Source organism: Periplaneta americana, chromosome 15, assembly GCF_040183065.1.
Source record: "Periplaneta americana isolate PAMFEO1 chromosome 15, P.americana_PAMFEO1_priV1, whole genome shotgun sequence".
NCBI classification, from domain to species: domain Eukaryota; kingdom Metazoa; phylum Arthropoda; class Insecta; order Blattodea; family Blattidae; genus Periplaneta; species Periplaneta americana.
In genome coordinates, this window is record NC_091131.1 from 130041534 (window position 1) to 130053438 (window position 11905).

Sequence of the window (11905 nt, forward strand, 5' to 3'; positions counted from 1 at the left end):
GGGACAAAGCGAGCGTGGGTAGGTACCCTTCCAGTATATACAATATTTCTAAACTTTAAATATATTTAATATAAAATGTCAACATACCTGCCCAGCTTGGAGTCAGGTCACAAAGGAAAAAACACTGGAGGAGGGGAGTTCGATCCGATGCTGTGGATTGGACTTTGGCGTAGCTCAATGGTGAGATCGCTTGGTACGTAGAACAAAGGACCCGGGTTCGATCCCCGGCGCCGGAGAGAATGTTTCTCTAATTTTAATTGTTACCATAACATACATATTTTTTTACCAAAAAAATTATAATCTTTAGTAAATTCTTCTAACAACAGTGCATATTTCTGTACAGGTTACTGTGCATATTACTGTGAAATCCGAGCCACCAAGTCACTCAACTAAATGCGCTCCTTGTACAATGGCAGTTGTCTTAATGTAAAATGTCAACATACTTGCCCAACTTGGAGTCAGACCACAAAGGAAAAAACACTGGAGGAGTGGAGTTCGAACCGGTGCTATGGATTGGACTTCGGCGTAGCTCAATGGTGAAAGCGCTTAGTACTAGAACCAAGGACCCGGGTTCGATCCCCGGCGTCGGAGCGAATTTTTCTCCTCTAATATTAATTGCTTTTTTTTAAGTAGGTTATTTTACGACGCTGTATCAACATCTCAGGTTATTTAGCGTCTGAATGATATGAGGGTGATAATGACGGTGAAACGAGTCCGGGGTCCAGCACCGAAAGTTCCCAGCATTTGCTCATATTGGGTTGAGGGAAAACCCCGGAAAAAACCTCAACCAGGTAACTTGCCCCGACCGGGAATCGAACCCGGGCCACCTGGTTTTGCAGCCAGACGTGCTAGCCGTCACTCCACAGGTGTGGACAATATTAATTGTTACCGTAACATATATATTCTGTAGGAGACCAAAAAAATAATAATCTTTAGTCAATTGAAATATTAAGTTTTATTAACGGGACGGTAAAAAAGAAGCTTGGTGAAAAAGTAATCAGTCGGCATGGAGGTCACGTAGATTATTTCTCAAAATCCCAAAGTATGATAAATAAATTATAATCATGTTATTAAAAAAGTCTTCAAACCTGAGAAATACATATTAAAATATTACAATACTATTCATTTGTATTAACTTGTATTCATTTCAAACTTACTAGCAAGAAAATAAAATAAATAGATAGATAAATAAATAAATAAAAACGCCAGTCTTTCGCACTCCCTTATTCGGTTGTGAGAAATGATGTACAGCAACAGATTCGTTAAGAATAACTGAAATAGTTTATATAGAATGCGTGGGAAGAACAACTACTGCACAAACATAGAAATAGTAGTGAAAGAATTTAAAGTAACCACTATTTTAAACACGACGAACTCGACATCCAAATCTAGCACACATACTTTTGTTAGACAAAGCGAGCGTGGGAAGATAGATATTCTTAAGAGTATACAAGTTTTTCAAAACATTTCTCATTCCGCATTGCTTCATTTTCGTCGTGTTATATTATCGTCTCTGACAAGGGTATAGCTATAGAATGAATATGAATTAGCGGCAATATTTGAGCTACATATTCTATGAATGAAAACAAGTATTAGGAAAAAAGTAATATAAACATGGATCGTAAAATCTGTAATTTGTCTGTTATTGCAACTGTATTCTAATTTAGACGGGCAGAAGGTTGGGAGCCACTGAAAACGAGAACTTGCAACATTCAAGTTTTATTGTGAAATATATTTCTGTCGGTATGATTTCACATTTAGCAGGACTGTTCATCCTAGAGTCACACATATGCCTCTTGTGTGCGTGCGTTTGTTGGATATCTTGCACAGGACAGGGAACGATGGCGGGCTTACAGTATGTGAGGGCGGCAATGAACCTCCGGGTTCCTTAAAAGTCGTAAGTAAGTAACTAAGTACAGTAAGTAAGTGTGTTTGTTGGAGTTTCGTTATTTTGTTCCTATAGCAATTACGAGATCGTAATGTCAATAACACTAACCTTAGTGTTTGACAGGCCACGTTCATGCGTTTTGTTTCTTGTAGAATTTTTTATTAACTGGTTATTTTATGGCGCTTTTTCAACTGCTTTATATAGCGTCTGAATGAGATGAAGGTGATAATGCCTGTGAAATGAGTTCAGGGTCAGCCCCGAAAGTTATCCGGCATTTGTTCTTAATGAGTTGAGAGAAAATCTCGGAAAAAACCTCAACCAGGTAACTTGCCCTAACTAGGATTTGAAGCCAGGCCCACTCGTTCACGGTCAGGAATGCTAACCGCTACTCCACAGTGGTGAACGTTTTTTGCAGTCTACGTAGCTAAATTTTGTCGCCTATTTCACTCTCTATATTTTGGTGGGATGAAACGAAGAATGATATATTAAAACTTATTATCATATACTGTAGTGCACAATTACTATTTCGCAGTGTTCGTGATTCTTAATAGTTTCAGTCTTTAACAATTTTATTTTGCCCTATTGCCTTGAGCTAATATTGTTACCTATTTCAGGTTCACTTTCTAGAAGTTAAATGAAACAAGAACTGCATATTATTAAAATATACAAGACAAAGAAGAACCGCAAATTAAAATGCTTTATTCTACAGTGTTCGTTTGCGTTTTTTAAAGTGTTAAAGAATTTTTATTGTGTCCTACTATCCTAAGCTAAAATACTGACACCGTTTCAGATTCATTCTCCAAGTATATTCTGAAAGAAACAAAGAATTACATATCAAAATTTATTATTATACAATGCTCATTTACATCTACAATTTTAAAATGTTAATTACGTCCAAATGCGTGTTTTGTGGATAATATATTTTATTCTTTCTTATGACTAACATACATTAATTATTGAAGACAAATCTATAATAATAATTTTAGTCGGTTATTTAAAGGTGCTGTTATCAATGACGAGAATATTACCGTCGATGCATTTCTTAACAGCGAAATAATTGAGAAGACGAAACAGAGTAGCCTGCTCATCATGGAATTACGTGACATTCTCCTTAAAGTTGGGAAAACGTCGGAAAAAAACCGAACCAAATATTCATCCTAACCTGAAATCGAACCCATGTCCAAACCCAGACCCGGATCAGAGGGGCAAGCGCTGGGCGCTACGCCAGTGGCCAATTTAACATAAATCTTTACTACACTATTTCTGAAGTCTGATTAGTGAAATATGTAGCTAATCGGCGATGTATACATTGGAAGGGGAAAGGAACTGGTCACCCTACCCCATTATCTCCTGGCCTAGTTGCCTCATGAGTGATGTCTTATTGGTGTTACTTATGAGGTTCAAACCTGTCTTCGTACAGTTGACTAAACAACTACTACAGTATTCCGTTTAACAACATCAAAATTTCGCAAATTGTAATAGGATAAACTGTCAATGTGAAACATAAAACTATAGGCCTATGTGTAAGAATTTTTATTCCGCTCTAGACTAGAGTTTCAAAATGTTGTAACTGTACAAGCATAAATTGTTAATATAAAGCATCATGCCATGCGTAAGATTTTTTATTCTGCATATCATCAAAATTCTGTGACTAGAAAAGTAAACCGTCAATATAATGCGTTTTTATGAATTTTTATCCTGATTCATAATCTCAAAATCGCAGTCACCAGCTGCAATTTCAACTTCCTCCTCCTGTTCGCAGAAGCTCCCGCGAGCGTGTTGTGCGTTGTATTAAAAGTCTACACCGAGTACTGACTTTCTTTACTGACTCCTCCGTAACTTCATAAGCAAGATATTAATTACAACCCTTGCCCCCAGTCTCTGAGAGCAATAGAGAATGGCGCGAAATGTAACAAATCAATAGCAAGGCGTTATGAGGTACAAAAGAGACGTCTACTAGGAAAGAAATCAGTGTGTACTCCTGTTTCGTCTGAAATGCTTTTCAGGGAGCGTCTGAAAGTCTTTGTGAACGCAAGACTTGGGGTGGCAACAGTAGACTGCAGGGTGTGTTACACGGTGTCTTGCATACCCTAACCGGTTTACAAATCGCTTACTATAATGCTTTTCACGCAACCTAGTTCATACGTCTCGTCTTCTACGTGGCTACAATATTTTGTCTGGGCGCATGTAATATTTAACTTGCCATAACTAACAGTGACTGAGTCTTAATATTACAACTAGGCAATGTTGCTTAAGCGTAAATGGCTCATGTTGTTTCGGATGGCTAAAAAATCGCGACCTCCATGAACTAAGTCTCATAAAAAGGGGCAATAATAATAATAATAATAATAATAATAATAATAATAATAATAATAATAATAATAATAAGAAGAAGAAGAAGAAGAAAATGAATTTTTTTTTCGAAGAACAGAAGGATATGCACTATAGGGTCATAAACGAAACGACATTTTTGAGTATAATTTGCAGGACACAACATTGAAACTCACAAAAGCAACTCGCTTGTTCAAGTTTTCAAAATTCTTCTTGTAATAGAAATAGGCCTACCACAAGGTCGTCGAAGACTTGGGAGACCACTAAACAGTCTGTTAAATAAGGCCGAAACACATCTATTAGGCTTAATTCATAATGGATGAAGAATAAGAAGACACTGGTGAATATTCTGGAAAATAACAAGACCACTAGACGTAATAATCAAAATATACAATTAGGACCTGAACTTTCTCAATGGTAAAGCGAATACAGTCAAATAGGGAACTAGATCTTCACAATTTCCACGTATGTTTAGTTTCTTCACTACAATGAATTTCCTGATTTCTGTAACTTACGGTGGCTGGCAGATAAGACTGGAAATGCAGTATAACATTCTCCAATAACGATATTTTAACAGATCATTCGTTATGTTCAATGACACTAGTTTTAATCTCAGAACCCCAATATATTTTGTGTAGGCAATTTGAACTACATCATCATTGCCATCATCTTCATATTTCATATAGGCTACTATAACAGATTATTTACTATAGGCTACTGAAAGTTTAAATTAAATGCCATTTTATTCTGCCTTGGCAGATAGCTTTAGAGTTACATATTTCTAACAAAGAATCCATGACTTCATTTTAACGGCATTTGGAACTAACGAACCATTTCCAACAAAAACACAAAAGCACAGCAGCGAGCTGTATGTATTGAAATACGAACTAAAAATTTACCAATATACCCAATAAACTACACCGTTGCAATGTTAAATCAAACACGTGTATCAAATGAGGTCAGTATCAAACGTAAAAATATCCACATTCTACTGATCTTGTAAATATCAAATAATATTCTACCGTACAGACATGCTTTTTTTCTGTTACTTGTATATAGATTGCACTAGATAACATATTATACCTGAAGGTAATGTTTACTGAGTTAAGCCGAGACAAAGGAACGACTTAAACTATGTTATTATTATTAGAGCTATATTATTGTTATTAAAGGCAGAAATAGGAAAGACTGGAGAATGCTGGGTTCGCAGTGAAAGACCTGCCCTTGGGCAGAACACTATGAATTATTATTATCATTATTATTATTATTATTATTATTTGGCGTTTGGCTGTTGTCCAGTATACGAATATTAATAATAAATAAAATAAATTATTATCATATGGTAATATCGTCCATGGTGGCGCAGTCGATAGAATGCTAGCCTTCTGTGCCCAAATTTGCGGGTTCGATGCCGGCCCAGGCCGATGGAACTTAAGTGTGCTAAAATGCGACAGGCTCATATCAGTAGATTTACTGGCATGTAAAAGAACTCCCGCGGGACAAAATTCCAGTACACCGGCGACGCTGATATAACTTCCGACAGCTGCGAGCTTCGTTAAATAAAACATAAAATATTAAATATTATGATAATCATATCACAATGATCACATAAATACTTCGTATCATGTTTAATAGTACAGCTATTCAACGTTATTTTTATGCATCCACCAACGGTTCATTTGTTCGCGTTGTCCATGTGCATAAATGTTTACGTATATGGTGTCGGAACTTTATCATGAAATCAAACTAAACGAATATATCAGGATGCATCTAAACATCCTTTTACTGCGACTACTACAATATATAGTAGACCTAACTATTTCCATAAAGATTAATTGACAATATTGAAAATTCGAACCATAAGTGATGTTTTTTATCAGTATACACACGTAGAACATAATATTTTATTAGGCCATATAATTTCAAACATACTGTATTACTTATATCATTAAACATTATTTATGAAAATATACTCGTTAGTATTCTTATGGTCACATGTACATGCATGTATAAAATAATTTAAAATGCACCAAGAGTACATTTGAATACATTCTGCTCCATGTCATAAATACAAGCATGCTCTTAGTTTATATAATTCGTAGGATTATGCAACGAAATGGTTTGAAACTCTTCAATAAAATACGATAAAAATCTTCGAGGACTACTTCAACCCACCTAAAAATATTAAATACATGTCTAGAGCCATTCGCTTTTGTCATGTTTCGAGTATAAGTTCGTATCCTATAATATTCAAAATACAACACTGTTTTCTTAACATTTTTTAGTTTACAATTTTTAAATGAAAGCAGACTCTTAACATGACTAATACACACATACATCCAAAACAGACTATACAATAATGCTAAACAAAAATTATTAAGATTTGTGTATAAAATAAATAGCGGAATTACCTTATAGTCTTGAAAAGGAGACTGTTTGAATTGTGAAATATCTGACGACACTATCCACTTGAATAAGAACGAATTCACCATCAGCACTAATTCATCATTTTATATACAAGTTCCCACTATTTATATAGATTTAAAATTAAGTGTAAATCGATACACACTTCAAATGTTTCGTACTGTTCTAAAACACACGAATAAAAATTTATCTTAATACCTACTACTCACTATAAAAACATTCTAACCTATAATTATTATTTCACCCAACCGTCACACTAAAGAATTGTCATTTAAAACGCAAATAATTAACGAACACAAAAACAATGTTCACAATTTTATTATATGACAATCCGAATCAGCAATATGACTGCTGAAATAATCCATTGATAACATCAACAAGAATCGCATGTTGTGTTACGGTCTTCTGAAAGCAGTAATTGTCACCAACACGCTAGCATAAAACTACCCTCCCGACGCTCCAGCCGAACTGATCTCGCCCAGCCAGGCTGCACCGCTCGTGCTGCAGACGACTATTGCACTGCCTAGCGGCCGACAAGCAAACTACCCCTGGGGCTCAAAAGGTATTGCGTTCGATAATGCTGTACGTTCCGTCCTTGCTTGCAGGGTCCGACTACTAGCGGAGTAAAAAACATTCGGAACTCTTACTTCTGATCCAATGTTTATAGTTCTTTCAATCTAGTCGATGAAATATGTTGAAAGTTGATTCGAAGAGTTCAGTTTTAAGAAATTTTAACTCAGTATGAATCTCGACTCAGCTATGCGATAGCTTGGGGGTGGAAATCACTGAGGATGGAGAATATGAAGTAAACTGCGCAAAGGAAGTTGCGCGCCGATAACTAAAACCAGGGGTAGGGAAACATTTTTTTAAGTGCCGAACTTGACACCAGCAGTAAAAGATAATTATTTATTTGTTTATATTTTTATAATATAAATTATTAATATTCGTTGAGACATTGTTGAAAATGATCATCGCCAATTTATCAAATATCAAGAACTCCAGTGGCAAAACCGCAGCGCAGACAGGTGACGGCTTCTTCAAAAAGGTCTGGGGTTTGACACCGAAAGTGCCGAACACAAACGTCCAGTGACAACGTCATTCACAGTGTTCTGCCCAAGGGCAGATCTTTCACTGCTGACTCAGCTTTCTCCAATCTTTCCTATTTTCTACCTTCTTCCGCATATGATCCATATAGGCTACAGTATCTTAATGTCATCTATCATCTGATATCTTCTCCTGCTCCGAACTCTTGTCCCGTTCACAATTCTTTCCAGTGCATCCTTCAGTAGGCAGTTTCTTCTCATCCAGTGACACAACCCATTCCTTTTTTCCTTTCTGATCCGTTTCAGTATCATTCTTTCTTCACCGACTCTTTCCGACAAAGCTTAATTTTTTTATTCTGTCTCTCTACTTAATACGTTCCTTTCTTCTCCATATCCACATTTCAAATGCTTCTAGTGGCTTCTCTTTACTTCGTCGTATTGTCTGTGTTTCTATCCCATACAATTCCACACTCCACACAAAGCACTTCACTAGTCTCTTTCTTAGTTCTTTTTCCAGCGGTTCGTAGAAGATGCTCCTTTTTCTATTCTAAGCTTCCTTGGCCACTGCTATCCTCCTTTTGAGTTCCTGGCAGCATCTCATGTTACTGATTATAATACACCTCAAGTATTTGAAGCTGTCCACTTGCTCTACTGCCCATTTAGAATTCGCAAATTTACCTTCTTTATTTTTCTTCCTACGACCAAGGTCGTCTTATTTAGTGAAAAGATGACTGTAGAGAAAGTACTTTTCGAATTCTGCAGTTTCCTCTGGCGTTCTCAATACACTAATCTCCATTACAAGTTAGTCGCACCATAATAATATTGTTTCAGATATAAAACTTCCATCAATATTTACTGAAAATTGTTGAAATAATCCGTCGCATTTGCTGTTGCCCGTTTTAGCATTACTTAAACTTATTCTCTATATAGCGGTTACTTTGCTTGTCTTAGTCCAGAGCAAACATTTTCCGATCAAAACCAGCCCAGTGTAATGATTTAAACGAAAAAAAAAATTATAAGTTAGGCTCCTATAAAATAAGAAAGTAATGTCGTTAAATTCACGGGAAATATTTAGCCTACTACGTGTAGAAGTAGGCTACCCTGATTGAGGTTGTGCCTGATATACACATCTACGATATTAAATTTATCAGGCAGTACATCTCACTTGACGATATGTGTCAGAAGAAGAACAATTGTTTGTATGCATCTGAAGTTTGATTAATGTAAGATGTAGCTAATCGGCGATGTGTGCAATGGAGGAGGAAAGGAACTGGCCATTCTACCCCATTATCTCCTAGCCTAGTTGCCTCCTAATAAATGGTGTCACTTGTGGGGTTCAGACCTGTCTTTCGGACAGTTGACTAAAGAACAACAAAGCGTGAAAGATTTATTTTTTAGTTGGTTATTTAACGACACTGCATCAACTAGTAGGTTATCTAACGTCGATTAAATTAGTGATAGCGAGATGGTATATGGTGAGAATAGGCCGAGGATTTGCCATGGATTTTCTGACATTTGCCTTACAGTTGGGAAAAACTTCAGGAAGAAACCCAACCAGATAATGAGATCAAGCGGAAATCGAATTCACGCCCAAGGGCATTTCCTGATCAGCAGAAAAAACTCACCTGTCGACTGAGGTACGCCGGTGTTTTAAGTTTCACGTTCATAAGCAAAGATTAATGAAGGATATTTAGTAGGCTATTTAACGACTCTGTATCAACTATTACTCCATTTAGTGTCGAGGAATTTGTAATAGCAAGATGGTATTTGGCGAGATGAGACTGGGGGTTCATCACTTGGCATTTTCCTTGAAATTAGGAAAAATCTTTGAAAAAAGTGAACAAGATAATCAGTCCAAGTGGGAATTGAACCCATGAGCGAGCACAACTCCGAATTAGAACGCAAAATTTGTGTCTAGGCCCTTCGTTGTTCAATTCTCAACTCTTGGTAACATGTGACTTCGATAATCATCATCATTATTAGTATTATTATTATTATTATTATTATTATTATTATTATTATTATTATTATTATTGATCAGTTTTTTTTGTATTCGACAGATATTGGACAAAAAATGGGAGTATAAGGGTACAGTACACCAGTTATTCATAGATTTAAAAAAGGCATATGACTCGGTTAAGAGAGAAGATTTATATGATATTCTTATTGAATTTGGTATTCCCAAGAAACTAGTTCGATTAATTAAAATGTGAAACTTACAGCAGAGTCCGTATAGGCCAGTTTCTATCTGATGCCTTTCCAATTAATTCACTGCGGGCTAAAGCAGGGAGATGCATTGTCACCTCTACTTTTTGACTTTGCTCTAGAATATGTCATTAGGAAAGTTCAGGATAACACAGAGGGTTTGGAATTGAACGGGTTACATCAGCTTCTTGTCTATGCGGATGACGTGATTATGTTAGCAGAAAATCCACAAACGATTAGGGAAAACACGGAAATTCTACTTGAAGCAGTAAAGCGATAGGGTTGGAAGTAAATCCCGAAAAGACTAAATATATGATTATTTCTCGTGGCCAGAATATTGTACGAAATGGAAATATAAAAATTGGAGATTTATCCTTCGAAGAGGTGGAAAAATTCAATTATCTTGGAGCAACAGTAACAAATATAAATGACACTCGGGAGGAAATTAAACGCAGAATAAATATGGGAAATGCCTGTTATTATTCGGTTGAGAAGCTTTTGTCATCTAGTCTGCTGTCAAAAAATCTGAAAGTTAGAATTTATAAAACAGTTATATTACCGGTTGTTCTGTATGGTTGTGAAGCTTGGACTCTCACTTTGAGAGAGGAACAGAGATTAAGGGTGTTTGAGAATAACGTTCTTAGTAAAATATTTGGGGCTAAGAGGGATGAAGTTACAGGAGAATGGAGAAAGTTACACAACACAGAGCTGCACGCATTGTATTCTTCACCTGACATAATTAGGAACATTAAATCCAGACGTTTGAGATGGGCAGGGCATGTAGCACGTATGGAGAATCCAGAAATGCATCTATATTGTTAGTTGGGAGGCCGGCGGGAAAAAGACCTTTGGGGAGGCCGAGACGTAGATGGGAAGATAATATTAAAATGGATTTGAGGGAGGTGGGATATGATGGTAGAGACTGGATTAATCTTGCTCAGGATAGGGACCGATGGCGGGCTCATGTGAGGGAGGCAATGAACCTCCGGGTTCCTTAAAAGCCATTAGTATTATTATTATTATTATTATCATTATCATCATCCTGAATAGCGAGTTGGTATAGCGCTGGCCTTCTATGCCCGAGGTTGCGGGTTCGATGCCGAGCCAGGTCGATGGCATTTACGAGTGCTTAAATGCGACAGGCTCATGTCAGTAGATTTACTGGCATGTACAAGAACTCCTGCGGGACAAAATTCCGGCACACCGGCGACGCTGATATAACCTCGGCAGTTGCGAGCGTCGTTAAATAAAACATAACTTTTAATTTTTTCATGCTGATTATGAATCTGTACAGCTTCAAATAGGCTACTTGGGGTGTACATGAGCCAGGAAGTCAAAAGGAGGACAGCAATGGCAAAGGAACCTTTTAATAGAAAAAGATCATCTTCTGCGAACCTCTGGAAAAAGAGCTAAGGAAGAGACTAGTGTAGTGTTTGTGTGGAGTGTAGCATTGTATGGGGCATTAAGACGAAATGAAGAGAAACGATTAGAAACATAAGAAACGTGGATATGGAAAAGAATGGAACGTGTGAAATGGACAGACAGAATAAGAAATGAAGCTGTGTTGGAAAAAGTGGCTGAAGAAAGATTGATGTTGAAACTGATCAGTGATCAGGGAGAGAAAAATAAATTTGGTGAGCCACTGGCCAAGAAGAAACTGCCTACTACTGAAGGATGTGCTGGAAGGAATGGCGAACGAAAGTAGAGTTCGGGCACAAGAAGAAGAAGAAGAAGAAGAAGAAGAAGAAGAAGATGATGATGATGATGATGATGGTGATGATGATGATGATGATAGACAACATTGATACATTTATCATATGTGGGGACTAAGAGGAAAGCGGAAAATAGGAAAGATTGGAGAATACTGGGTTTGCAGTGAAAGACCTGCTCTTGGGCAGAACACTTTGAACGAATGAATCCTGAATGAGGAAGATGAACCCTAGCGCTACAACCATCTGAGATAGCTAGGCGTCATCTACACCAGCTGACTATACTTACGTTCGTTGAGTATGCA

General features: G+C 36.9%; 1 protein-coding gene across 1 annotated transcript in view; it reads right to left on the reverse strand.

Moving 5' to 3' along the window:
• LOC138715328 (uncharacterized) overlaps positions 1-6893 on the reverse strand; it is a 1341767-nt gene extending 1334874 nt beyond the window's left edge. The window contains exon 1 of the mRNA XM_069848117.1: positions 6631-6893. The gene's annotated coding sequence lies outside the window, so the exon portion shown is untranslated. The remainder of the gene's footprint in view (positions 1-6630) is intronic.
• Between the last annotated feature and the right edge of the window lie 5012 nt (positions 6894-11905).